At 38.8% G+C, this 14,537-nt stretch overlaps 1 protein-coding gene across 3 annotated transcripts in view; it reads left to right on the plus strand.

Annotated features, from left to right (window-relative positions):
• PRIM2 (DNA primase subunit 2) overlaps positions 1-14,537 on the plus strand; it is a 213,772-nt gene that overhangs the window by 20,538 nt on the left and 178,697 nt on the right. The window lies entirely within an intron of this gene.

The following is a 14,537-nucleotide window of genomic DNA, read 5'->3' on the forward strand; positions in this document are numbered from 1 at the left end:
AATCTCTTAGTGGATTTCTTATGCCCCTGGGTAAGTTACCTAACTTTTCAAAGCCTCATGTTCTTCTCCATAGAGTAGAGAACATCATAGTTTATCCCTCACAGGATTGTTGTGAAACTGAGTGAAGTTATCTGTGTAAACTGCATAATGCTTGGCATGCAGTAAATACTTACAGTTAGCTAATCTTATTATTTATTAAGCACTTCAATTATGCATATAAAACCAAAACTGGGCAATACTTCTAATTTTAAAAGTTTTATTGAATGTTTAAAATTAAGCAAGTGATCTAATTAGCAGAGGCATTTGGTTTTTGAAGCTCTGGTCAGTTGTAACCTTAGGATTAATTTTGGTGATAATTACAGTTGGTCCTTGAACAACGCGGGGGGCGGAGACGATGGTCTCTGCCCTATTCTCGCAGTCACGCATCCACTTAAAGCTTTACGGTCGGCCGAATCTGCAGCTTCCCATCCTCGGACTCAACAGACCATAGATAGTGCAGAACTGTAAAAAAAATTCCCACGTCAGTGGTGCTACGTGGTTTAAACCCGTGTTGTTCAAGTGCCAACTGTATATAATTCACTTTAAGGTTTTTACAGAACGCTCTCATTTTTCTTGACTATTAATACCGCTGTGATGCAAACTTTAGTACAGCAGCTTCACCTTCCCCTTTCTTCTCTGCTTTCCAATTATATAATTCCTTCATCTTTTGGGACTTAGAAACTCTTGGTTGAGTGTATTTTCCTTTGATTAGGTTGAGAAGGGGCTAAATGAGGGACGATGATACTGAAATTGAATCTTGTACTTGCCGGTTTCTGCTGAGGACGCTTGCTGCTTGTGGCGTGTTTCTTTTCTCCGTGCAGGACTGTTATGCTCTGCAAGTGTCATGTGGGGGAGCTGGAGCACTGGGCTTTACCTCTGCAGTCCAGGCAGTGTAGGCGGCAGAGTGCCGAGATGGAGTTCTCGCTGGGCAAGTGTTCATGTTTCTTCCTTCTGCTTCAGTAGTAAATGGTCAGAGGGGTTTATTAAATAGTAAATGAGTAAGACCAAATGTTAGGCACCAAATACCTAGAGTTTGAACTGTTTCCATTTGCATTTTAGTTGTCCTGTTGGTATTTTAAGGGTTAGGAGAAATCAGTATTTTCATCTGGATGTATGTCATACCACTTCAGAGCCCCAGTTGCTCCGAATTAGGCTGTCGATTCCTTGCCTAATTGAGGCCCACTATGAAATGCTTAAAAAAAAGCAGCCTTTCTGGATGTAGGCTTGATTTTTTTCCAGTCAGTGAGCTGACTGCTGTTTTCTGAGGGCCTGGAGATGCGGAGCACTGTAAGTTGTATTAAAGATACTTCCACTTGAGCAAGTCCTTCAAGAGACAACTTAGGTACTGTTTGGTTGATGGGTGTATGTCAGAGCTGTTGTCTGGGTTTTCCAGATACAGGGTGTTCAGAGATTCAGTAGGATCTGTGTACAGATGGACTGGAATTTGGATTTGGAGAGGACAGTCCCTTGTTCATTTTACTCTGTCTTATTTTTTTGTTTCGTTTGTTCTATACCCTTGAAAATGGATTAGAATTCGTTTTAGTGTCCCTTTTGAATATAACCTTGGCATGATTTCTTTTTTTCTTTTTATTTACCACTTCCTCTGACATACAGGCATGCGTACACACACGCACATAAATGGAGAGCTACAGTTTGGGCAGAATTTATAGCAGGATAAAGATATGATTTATTTGAAGTTTTTAGTAGGTTGCTGTCTGTAGTCATGGGAAAAGTGCTTTCCAATTTGCTGCCTCTTTTTTTTTTTTCTTTTTTTGGCAAGAGGATTGATTCTAGAATAGAGGGGCTGTCTCCAAGACCACATCTTCATCCGAAGCTGGCTTCAGTACATGTTAGAAATCATACATGCTTCCTTCACTGGCCCTTAATCGCTTGCTATTTATTACCTGACTAATGTTCATCAAATCCCAGAGTTGCTTACTTTTGTTTTGTTAGCTAATGGGGTGTTTTGGGTCAGTGAAGAGAGGAAATAGTTTTTTAAAAAAGTCAGCGTCACTCTTTCTTTTAGACAATGTGGTTGCTGTAGGTGAAAGTAATGGGCTAGCTTGGTTTGTTGTGACAGCAGCTTGGCTGCCTTACTGTGTGCTGGTTTCTCTTTGTCTGACAAAGAAAACTGACAGGTTGCACACCTTTTTATGAGTGCTTTTCTTTAAAACTGTGTGCTTGAATGCCTAGTGACGTTAACTTTGGCTTCTGCATTACTGGATGGCTAAAATGTCCCCTCCCTCCCTCTCTCCTCCTTCCTTCCTTTTTTTTTTTTTTTTTTTTTTTTCATTTTTCAGTTTTATTAGGTAGAATTGTTACAGTTTGACTGCACATATACAATATATTGCATGTAAATACGTAAACACAATATACCGCACATATTTAAAAAAATTTACATGTATGTACTGTTCATTGTTTCTAAGAATGTTTAGAGCTCTAGACTTACATAGTTATTAAAGGAATAAAGCCAACCACAAAATAAGAATTAATTCAAAAAGATACATACACCCTGCTATTAACAGCAGCATTCTTTATAATTGCCAAGATATGGAAGATCTTAGGTGCACATCAATAGATGAATGGATAAAGAAGATGCAGCATATATATATATGTAATAGAATACAACTCAGCCATTAGAAAGAAAGATATTTTGCCATTTGCTTTTTTTTCCTTTTCACTTCAAATACCAGAATTTTATAACTGGCATAAACATTTCTATTTTATCAAAAACCAACAAAATACCTAGAAATAAACTTAACCAAGGAGGTTACCTATACTCTGAAAACTGTAAAACATTGGTGAAGGAAATTGAAGATGATGCAAAGAAATGGAAAGATGTCTTGTGCTCTTGGACTGGAAGCATCAACACCATTAAAATGTCCGTGCTACCCAAAGCCATCCACAGATCCAGTGCAACCCCTGTCAACACTCATGACATTTTTTACAGAACTAGAACAAAGAAAACTTTTTTTTTTAAAAAATGCTATTTGAATTTAGTTTGGGTAAAATTGACCTCTGGAGGAGTTGATGGAGAAAATGAAATAAAATATGAATTTTTCTTCTCTTCTGGGCATTGTGTTAATTTGCCTCAAATGACAGAATTAGCCTAAATGTTGTGAAATGCTAGGTTTTAGCTCTTAATTTATGTTTCTTTTAACTATATGTGGTAAAATTGTATAATCAATAAAGATGTAAAGAAATATCTAACTGATAAATTCACCGTTTCACCTTCTTAAACCTAAGAAGCATACTTTGCTTAAATTATGCAAAATGCTAATTAGTTTAATTTGCTAATCATCTCGGTTTGATTAGAGGCAGATGCTGATTATCTGTGCAAGTCTAAATGGACCTTTCAAAGATGGCTTTTGTTATTTAAAATCAACTTGTCAAACTAATGAAGACATAAACTTAAGGAGTAACAAATACCAGTAGTAATCCATAGACTTTCCGTGTAATGCAGGGCTGGGTAATCCACAAGCGCTGTGCGCCGAGGACTTGACTTGATATATACAATGTCATTATGAATTTAATTATTCCCAGAGTTGAAGACTTGAACTTTGTTTGGCTTTTTTACTGAGCTCATTAGAGTCTCTGGTCATAACTTTGTTGGTCCTTTGGGTCTCTGATTTTTTTTTATTGGCTCTTTTTACCCCTTACTGTGAGTCAGACAGCGCAAGGGGGCCCATGCAGCCCTGTGCATGTGCATTCAAACCAAGTGCAGAAACAGGCCGGTGTTTCGGACGGGTCTGCGACTTCTCACAGTTGATCACATCTTTCCCTTAACAGATCTGAGTGTCGTGGCAGGAAGTAGTCCACAGGTATGGGTCAGCGTTGATGCCTGGAAGCTGGGGGAGCATCTTAGCTCAAAAACTGGGCAAGAATTTGAATCCTAGTCTTTGCATTCTCTTTAGCTTGTCTTTGTCTCAGGAAGAGCAAAGACAGAGGACTATTCATAGACTGGTCAAGTGTCTGTGGCTGATTTAAGGTTAAGACGAGGGAAGGCAGAGTATAAACTGCATTACCCCTAAAATCTGAGTCAGATGCAAAAGGCTCAGTAACAGAAAATGTCTGGGGTTTTGCATTGGAGACCTAGGGTGTCAGGAAAGGGGGTCTGAGGGGCAGGGTCTGAATCCTGCTTTGACCTGCACTGGATCAAGGGCAGTGTGCTGTTTCGGTGGGGATAATCCGAGGGCATCTGGCCCGGGGGTGAAAAGCGCAGGGTCTGTGCCGGGCCCCCCACCACCGAGTGGCATACGGCGCTGCCACTGACTAGTTTCTCTTTTCCCATTTGGTTTCCTTGCCTGCAAATAGAAAATGTAACAGTGCTCCCTCCAGAAGTTTGGGAGGCTTCAATAAGGTAATATATGTAAGGTGCTTAGAGTAGTGCCTGGCAGGTGGTAAGCACACAGTGAGTGCTAACTCATATTAATGTTTTTATTTTTAGTTGCCAGTCTAACTTCTGCGCGAGATTCACAATAGATGGTGTATGTGGAGAATGCTGGGTTCTTTCCCCCAACATCCCTTTGAGTCATTTAAAAATGATGGCTCCAAGTACATGCACACTAACAAAAAATTATAAGAACTTCAGTCATATAAGATAAGCCAACAGAATTAGGAATATTAAGAGTTTTATTACAATAAATAAGCACAGATTTGAGTCCAAATCTTGCTGTTTTATATGTCACGTGAGGGGTTAGGGATATGTACGGATAAGTGTTTGACAAGTGGGTGATCTCCGACCGTGAGCACTTTTTACAGTTTAATTCAGAGGGTAAAAGGAGAAGTTACTTTAAAATTCAGTTATTTTCTAGCTCCCAGAAGATGAAAAGCAGGTTACTGTGTAAGAGGATTAAGGGAAATAGAGAGCTGTGGGTTTTGCTCCTGCAGGTCCTTTGACACCTGGAATGTGGTGGGAGTGGCAGGCCACCCGTGTCTGGGTGCAGACCTGGAGAACTGTCAGCTTCCACCTCCTGAGTCTGACGCACTTTCTTGGGAGTCCTGCTCGAGATACCCTGTAAGAAGTCAAACTAGAATTGCTAAACTGACTTGCAGGGCAGATCTGTTCTGAAACTAGCATAAACCAGCAGCTGCCAAGCTGAAGAGACTGTGTCTCGTGCATCAGCAGTGCCAGCTGAGCCCAGCGCTGAAACAGTCCCCACCACAGGGCCAGACATGTGCGCGATGCCCCCTTGGACTCTTCAAATTCATCTCTTCACTAGCTCTGTGCCCCCTGTAACCCCATTTAAGGCCACATGGAGCAGATGAATTGCCAGCTATATCCTGTCCTAATTTCTGAGCAATAAAATTGGGAGATAGAATAAAATGATTATTGTTTTAAGCTTTGGGGTCATTTGTAATGCAGTAATAGATAGCTGAAATCGATAGCTAAACTTGAGCTTTTGGTTTCTTGAATTTGAGCTGAAAACAAAACAAAGTACCCTCAAACAACCCTTCCGTGATTTGGAAAGACTATGAAATGTAGTGAAAATAATCTGACTCAAAACTATGGCTCATAGTATGAAAAATGAGATTCTGATAATTAGGTGAGTAGAGAGAGAACTCTGAGGGAGAGCAGATTACTCAGAGGGGGCAGAAATGGGAAAGCTGTTGATAAATGGTTTCGCCCTTTTGGAAATTTGATTGCTGGAGCTGCTTGGAAAGAGCTCGCTGAGACGTTTACGGCTTTTTAGTTTTGAGGAAGAGTGGCTTGCCACATCCCTGAGACCTGCCAGGAGCCTCAGGGTCCTTTGAGGTCTTCTTAGTCCCAGAGATACCTTTTTATTATACAGTGCTCTTACCCCGTCAGAGTTTGCCAGAATTTAAAGTAGACCGAATTACTGCGTTTATTTCATATAGACTAGATTGTGTCTAGCCCTTTCTTCTTGCTAACGTCAGTTGAGCTAAGAAATAGTGAACTGAGAGATGTGTTCAGGGCACTGTGAGGTGCGACGGGCTATTTAAGGCACTTTCTTAAGTAGAAAGGGGTATTGATAAATGAGTAAAAGCAGTCATCAGTTAGACCCCATACCATACAGGCACCTTGACTTTTGTGTGCCTTTTTGAAATGGTTGCAGATTTTTATTTTTTTTTATTTTCAGCATTTAATAGCTTTGTATTGGCTCTTAATGTACGGAGTTTGGATTATGGTAGGTAAGGGAGAGAGACTTTAATTTATGTGGCAAATCTGTTGAAGTTATTTCTTACTGAAAGACTGAAAATAAAAAACCATTTTATAAGTCCAGGGAAGGAGGACAGTTGAGGCCTAAGAAAACCCCTTTGTGTTGGCAGACACATTTGCTGCTATTGTAACACTTTGCTTAAGAAATAGGAGAATCGTGGGTGAAAGCAAACCCATACACAGCTGTTTACATTTGCTGCTCAGCTTCCTGGATTCCTTAAGCGGTATCACTTCTGGGTCGTAATGATCTTCCTGGAGGCAAGAAAAAAAGTGAATGAGATGTAGCATAAACTCCCCTTGTAAATTTCCAAGGCTGCTCTTACTGATTTTTCTATAAAAGAGAAGTAATAATTAATCATTTTGCCCTTTTTGGTAGCTTAAAAGTAACAGTAGCAGGGAAAACATAGATAAGGAACCAAGTGGCTGATATTTTGAATAAAAGATCGGTGTTAAGTTCATTGCAGAGAACAATGTATGAATTCAGTGTATTCACTCTCTTTCTGCAATTTTGAGGCCGTAGAATGAAAATGTCTACGCTGACATAGGGGAGGATTCAGGCTTTGGAGGGAGATTGTATTATATAATATAATACAGTGTGGATAGGATACATACTTATAATATTATGAGAATGATGGCTGTTACAGAGAGGCTCACATTAATGTTGTAGGTTCCTCATGGCTGAAATGAGCTCTTTCCTCCTATTTCTGCTGCAGAGGAGTGGAAGGAGGGCTGTGAATGGGCGGGGCCCAGAGGAGTGGCCTGCCGGTGCAGGTGGTGCTGCTTCCTGTCCTGCCCTAGGGTGGGCGTCCCTGAGAGTCAGAGAGCTGGATGTCCCTGCGGGGTGGTGTCATGGCCTCTTCCTGTATTTGAGTCCACATCGTAAGTGCAGATGAAGCATTGAACATTTAGGAGTGTAATTAGGGGTGGAACTGTAAGTTGAGTTGAGGGTATAAAGGAGGGGAGGACTTGAAGTAGGATGAATGGGTGAGTGGTGTCTGTATGAGGTGATGGGGACACTTGTCTGAGTGTCTCAGCATCAGGAGGTGGCTTTGAAGAACCTGAATCTACAACCCCCTTCCTACCAGGGTACCCTAAATTAACACACAGTTTGTAAGAAGTATGCTTGCTAGGCAAATGTGTCCTTTAGATCGGTCCCCAAGCTGCCAGAACTCTACTCTGAAAGTCCATGCTACATTGAAATTCTGGAGCCATGGCTGTCCTTTATATTACTTGATAGCCAATGTTTAATACATGCTTTATGTGTATCCAGCATTAGGTTGTGTGTGCTGGAGGGTTTGCACGAACATGTTTATAGCTTGGGAGAGCAGGAAGAGACTTCAGAAACAGAACAAGGTAAAATATTTGATGGAGTCAGTGAGAGTTACGAAAAAAGTAAAGAGGATATTGCTGTGGGCTGGGTTAATCTAGGAAGGCATCATTGAGCTAATAGTATTTCAACTGAATCTAAAAGACAAAAAGGCAGAGAGGAGGTGACAGAGATACTCTGATGCTGGAGTATCCTGCCAGCCACAGCCTCAGATGATGGAATAATTTTCTAAAGAACTGAAATTGTTGAATTCGGTCAACAAATAGGACACCTTTTTCAAAGCCATAAAACTGATTTCTAATATTTTCAGTTACAGATACATGTATTTGAGCGTCTTTTGGAATAAACATCTCCTTTCCCTTCGTCCAGGCACAAAAAATATGTAGTGTTCTCCTGTCTGCTTGGATTTGAAATATACAATAGAAATATAAATTTAATCACACCTAAGTTATTAAAAAGCTGGATTTCCAAAGATTTGATTTCCCATGGCCCATAAGAGAAAATGTAAACAACTCATTTTTTTTTACGACCTTATTTTCTCCTACTCTTTTATTTCATTCTCCATTTGCTTGAATACATACGACTTTACCACTGGTCAATATTGACTCTAAGCAGGTTTCTTCCTTTCCTCTTCAGCTAAGTAGAGCCTTATTTTTGTAATATCCTACTGTTAGCTGCTTATGTTGGAAAGCTTCCATTGTATCCCGTCTTTCATGAAATTGGAGTTTGGCTGCCTCTCTTCCACTGATCTTGAAAATATCCAAAATGCTGCATAGTTAAAAAACTCAGAACTAAGTAAAGTTGAACAATTTTCTACTGGGCTGCATTGTAAAAGTGGGAGGGAAAATGACTTTCTTTTGTTTTTTTTCAAGACATTTGCCAGTTGGAGCCTAAACAGAGATTGAGTTTGGAGGCCTTTAATTGTGCACCAAAAGGTTATTGCAGAAGATAACATAAGGGAGATGTCATAAAGCAGAAAATTTGAAGCTCAGTAATAGAAAGCTGTGTGAAGACGTAGGCATTCTGCCAATTAACTGGGTGCTTGAAATAAATAGTTTGGAATTAAAGAAACAGTTGCAGATTTCATAGACTTGATTAACTTAGTTCACAGGAAAACTGGAGATGGGGAACCCACTTCAGATAACTTCAGTTGCCAGAAACTAACAATACTGTAAATAACTAAACTTCAATTTAAAAAAAAAAAAAGAGGGGGGATATAAATGAAATAGACACTAAAAAAAAAAAAAATAGAAAAGATCAATGAAAGTAAAGCTGGTTCTGTGAAAAGATAAATAAAATAGACAAACCATTAGCCAGAATCATCAAGGAGGAAAAAAAAAAAAAAAAAAAAAAAAAAAGAAAGGACCCAAATAGATAAAATCACAAATGAAAGAGAATTTACAAACAATACCACAGAAGTACAGTAATAAAAGACTACTACAATTATATGCTAACAAATTGGACAACCTAGAAATAATGGATAAGCTCCTAGACATACACAATTTTCCAAAACTGAATCAGAAAGAAATAGAAAATCTGAACAGAATTACCTGTAATGAAATTGAATCAGTAATCAAAAAACACAAGTCCAGGACCAGTTGGCTTCACAGAGGAATTCTACCAGATACTTAAGAGTTAATACCTGTCCTCAAACTATTCCAAGAAATTGAGGAAATGTTTTCAAACATATTCAACAAGTAGCATGTTGTGCAGCCTCCATGTGTTCTTGCTTTTCTAATTTTCTTCTTGTAACTGATTTCAGGTTTCATACTGTTGTTGTCAGAAGAGGTGCTTGCTGGGAATTCAGTCTTCTTTAGTTTATTGAGACCTGTGTTGGGGCCTAGCATGTGATCTATCCTGGAGAATGTTCCATGTGCCCTTGAAAAGAATGTGCATTCTTCTGCTTTTGGATGGAATGTTTTATCTATCTATCTATCTATCTATCTATCTATCTATCTATCTATCTATCTATCTGCCTACCAAGTCCATCTAGTCTAATGTGTTGTTTAAGGTCACTGTTTCCTTACTGATTTTCTGTCTATCCATTAATGTAAGTGGGGTCTTAAAGTCCCCTACTATTACTGTATTACTGTCAGTTTCTCCCTTTATGTTTGTTAATATTTGCTTTATATATTTACATGCTGCTATGTTGGGTTCATAAGTATTTACAAATAATATATTTTCTTATTGGAGTGACCTGTTTATTGTTATGTAGTGTCCTTTGTCTTTTGTTATGGTCTTTGTTTCAAGAAATCTTTCATCTGATGTAAGATTATTTACCCGAGCTTTCTTTTCGTTTTCATGGAATATCTTTTTTCATCTCTTCACTTTCAGCCTGTGTGTCTCTTTAGATCTGAAGTGAGTCTCTTGTAGGGAGTCTATTAGATAGGTCTTACTGTTTTTTATCCATTTAGCCACCTTATATCTTTTTATTTGAGAGGTTAGTTCATTTTAATTTTAAGTATTTTTTGTTTGTTTGTTTTTGGTAGGGGGGAGATAATTAAATGTTTTATTTATTTATTATTGTTTTATTTAATTATTTTTATTTGGGAAGGGAGGTAATTAGGTTTATTTATTTTAGTGGAGGTACAGGGGATTGAACCCAGGACCTCTTGCATGCTAAGCATGCACTCTACCACTGGAGCTATACCTTACCCTCTAAAGTAACTGTTGATTGGTATATACTTATTGCCATTTTGTTGTTGTTTTCTGGTTGTTTTTGTGGTTCTTCTCTGTTCCTTTCTTCTCTTGTTCTCTTCTCTTGTAGTTTGATGTTTTTCTTCAGTGTTATGTTTGGATTCCTTTATTTTTTGTGTATCTCTTGTACGGTTTTGGTTTGTCATTACCATGAGGTTCATATATGTTGACATATATATATATATAGAGAGAGAGAGCTGTTTGTTTTAACTTGATATTTGCTTGAGTTCAAATGCATTCTAAAAGCATTACATTTTTGTTTCCCCTTCATGTTTTATGTCATATTTTACATCTTTTTACTTTGTGTATTTCTTAACTGTGTATTATAATTATGGTTGATTTTATGACTTTTTTCTTTCAGTCTTAATACTAGCTTTTTAAGTGGGTAATCCACTGTCTACTATATATTTGCCTTTAGCTGGGAGTATTTTCTCATTTTTAAGTATAGCCTTTTCTTCTTAAAAACCCTCTAACATTTCTTGTAAGACTGGTTTAGTGTTAATGAACTCCTAGTTTTTTCTTGTCTGGGAAGCTCTTTCCCTCTCTTTCAGTTCTGAATGAGAGCCTTGCTGGGTGGAATATTCTTGGTTGTATGTTTTCCCCTTTCATCACTTTAAATATATCATACCACTCCCTTCTGACCGGCAGAGTTGCTGCAAAAAGTCACCTGGTAGCCTTATGGGGGGTTCCTTTGTATGTGGCTCAATGTTTTTCTCTTGCTGCTTTAAAATTCTCTCTCTTTAAATTTTCCCATTTTAATTACTATCTGTCTTGGTGTGGGCCTCTTCAGGTTCATCTTGTTTGGGACTCCATGCGTCCTGGACCTGGATTATGTTTCTTTCTCCAGTATAGAGAACTTTTCAGCCATTTTGTTTTGGAACTAAGTGTTCTGCCCCTTTCTCTTTTTCCCTTCTGGGACCCTATCATGTGAATGTCAGTGCTCTTGATGTTGTCCCAGAGTTCCTTAAACTGTTCTCATTTTTAAAAATTCTTTTTTCTTTTAGCTGTTCTGATTGGATGAGTTTAACTAGTCTTACTTCCTTGTTGCTTATGTGGTCTTCCGTATTATCTGATCTTCTGTTTATTCCCTCTAGTGTATTTTTCATTTCAGTTGTTGTATGTTTTAGCTCTGATTTTTTTTCCCCATATTTTCAAACTCTTTTCATTGAAAAGTTCTCATTCTGTTCCTCCATTCTTCTCCTGAGTTCTGTGAGCATCTTTGTGACCATTGCTTTGAACTCTTTATCGGGTAAGATACTTATCTCCATTTCGTTAGGGTTTTTCTCTGGGATTTGATCTTGTTCTTTTGTTTGGAAGAAATCTCTCTGTCTCCTCGTTTTGTTTGACTTCCTGCATTTGTCCCTATGAGTTGGATGGAACAGTTACCGCTCCTGGTTTTGAAGGTGCGGTCTTATGTAGCAGTATCCTCAGTGTAGGCTGTGTGTGCTGCTTTGCTTTGACTGACTGGGTGGAGCTGCTGTGTGGGTGGGCTGCGGCTTTTCCAGGACATGCTGGGGCTGCCGACTTGGGTCGGTTGGTGCTGGAGTTGGCGTGGGCTTGGGGTTTGCTGGGGTGGCCCCGGCAAGCTGTCTAGAACACCAGGCTCTTTTTAAACCCTGACTCTGTGCTGGGACTCCCAGTGAGTGAATTTGTGTGTGAGCCCTTTAAGAGTGGAATTTCAGTTTCCTATAGCCCTCCAGCTGTCCCGCATGTAAACCCTGCTGGTTCTCAAAGCTAGTTAAGTGGACTCACCCACCCAGTGCCAGTCCCCAGGTCTGAGGCGTCCGATATGGGGCTCAAAGCCCTTGCTCCTTAGGGAGGACCTCTGAGTCTGTGGTGTCTTCTCCTGCTGCACTGGGGGTGTGGGTCTTAACTGGATGGTGTCTCTGCCCCTCCTGCCCTTCTCAGTGTGCTTTTTCCTTTATATCCTCAATTGCACAAGAGCTGTTCTGCAGGTCTTCAGGTCCTTCTCAGAGAGATTGTTCTGTATGTAGGTGTAGTTTTAGCGTGTTTGTAGGAGGTGAGCTCATGCTCTTCCTTCTTCACCATCTTGATCACTTGGGTCAGAAACCTTTCAGTGCATTCCTGGAAAAAGCCCAGGAAAACAAGCTGATCAAAATGTACATCACCAGTAATAGTAATAAATACTTACCATTTATTAAAGGCCTGCTCTATTTAGGCCTGTTCTAGACGGTTTACATACTTGATTTGATTGTGACAAAAAGTACATGAAACATATTTTCTTCACTTTACCAGTGAAGGAACAGCGTGTAAAGAGCTTAATTTGCATGTTAAGATTTGAACTTAGGCCTCTGCAATTATAAAAGCTACACTCTTTCTGTCCTTGTGCTCTGCTCTTACAATTATTCCACTGAATCTGTTTTCACTCCTACATAAGATCCTCTGTTAGAAGCAGGAGGCTGTTTAATCTTATCTTGCTCTTTGAGAGGATGATTTTTTCCTAGGTATCCAGTAGTTAACCTCATTAGGGGAGCTTGAGAAAATGAAATATGCTCGTATTTTTCACGGTAGTTTTTATACTGAAAGCAGAAGAGAATAGCAAGATTATTTTAGAAATTTGAAATAAGTCAGTAGAAGTTTATAATAATTAACAAAGTTTTAGTCAGGCATCTTGCATTTTTCAGCGAGAAGTCTCTTACTTTGGTCTTTTAAGTTATGTTTATTATTAAATAGATAAATGAAGGTTTAGAATGTGTGTGACAAATGGATGAAGTTTTTAATTCACCAAGGAAAAACAACATATTTATTGAAAGGCTATAACATAGGAAATGACATTAATTTTAGATAGAATGTACATTATTCAGAATGCGCCTGGTTACTTTGGGTGAACAGTTTAGAAACACATCGAATTCCTTAGAGTTTTATTCATTGTTTCTACTCTGTAGATCTGAAGAGTGCAGGATTCTTTGCTCACATGTCTGTCCTCACATGAAGGCTGAGAAACCTGTGGTTCTTCCGTCCCTAGTCCTTCAGGGCCCCAGAGAGGAGGGGGTAGTTTATCCACTTTTGGCAGAGTCTCTTTGAAGTTGCTTTCCCAGAGTTAGCAAAAATAAAAGTCTCTTTCTCTTGGACTTGTTTTCCCCTCCCGACCCCTCCTCAGATCCCCTTTTAGACTTTTCCATTCATACGGATATCATTACCCTTGTCTTTCATTTCCTTTTGCATCCTAGCGTAGTTGTTACCTATGCACTTTATGAGTCTTTTTCTTCTTTTTGCTCACGAAGCGATGTTTTATTATTTGCCGTGTTATAAAATACAGTGTGCCTGATGCTGTGTGAAAATGTATCTGCAGGAGTCCTCTGGGGCAGGCTGTGAATGCACGTTCCCCAGAGAGGATCTGAGTTTTCTTCTGCTAGGTGTCTGGGGCTTTTGATGCAGGGGCAACCTTAAAACCAGTTCAAGGCTTACGATTTCATTGAAGACCCATGGCTTTAGAGCAGGAGGCTCTCTTGTTAGATACCCCACTTCAAGTGGGCCTGACTCTGTATATTAATCCTCTGCGCTTTAAAGAAGATGCTTTAAAAATTTTTATCAGTGTGTTTTCTTTGATTTCTCTGAGAGCTTGATCTGAATAATGTAGCTTGCTTTACTGAAACGTCACGTTCTACTTCTACTGCACTTTATTTAACCAAATACCTGTTGTTGGGCATTTAGTTTTTTAAAAAAATTATTCCAAATAACTTTGTGATGAAGAGAAATTTTTCCTGTATTTGTTCTGTTACTAAGTTTAATTCTGGAAGTAAAATTGTTAGGGTCTGCATATTTTAAGGCTTTATGAGGTACATTGTCAAAGTGCCCTGCACAAAGAGTGTCCCAACCCCGTGGATTCAAAATCGTTTTAACTATTGCCATTTTAATAGGTAGAAAATAATGCTACATTATTATTTTTAATTTCCTTTTATTATTTTCACTTCTATGAATCTTGGCTGTGGTTTACTTCTGGATTACTAGTTGTTACGTCCTGCTACTTAGGGGGTGTGTTGAGAGTAATCAGATGTCATATGACATAAATGTTTCCCACAGTTTGTCATTTATATTTCATCTTCATGTATAGATCTTTTACTTTTCTGTACAGAAGTTTAAAATTTGTATCTACTCAGCTCTGTCAATCTTACAGGAGATAATAGAGCTATTGTTGTTCCTACAAATACTAGTGCTTTAGGTTTGGAATTGTTTTATGTGGCTAGAAAGTTCAGAAATAGTTAAACCGCTCGTAACTGCAAATAGAGATTTTAATAAATTAACATAATCCCAAATTGGGATAATGCTCAT

Source organism: Camelus bactrianus, chromosome 20 (assembly GCF_048773025.1).
Source record: "Camelus bactrianus isolate YW-2024 breed Bactrian camel chromosome 20, ASM4877302v1, whole genome shotgun sequence".
NCBI classification, from domain to species: domain Eukaryota; kingdom Metazoa; phylum Chordata; class Mammalia; order Artiodactyla; family Camelidae; genus Camelus; species Camelus bactrianus.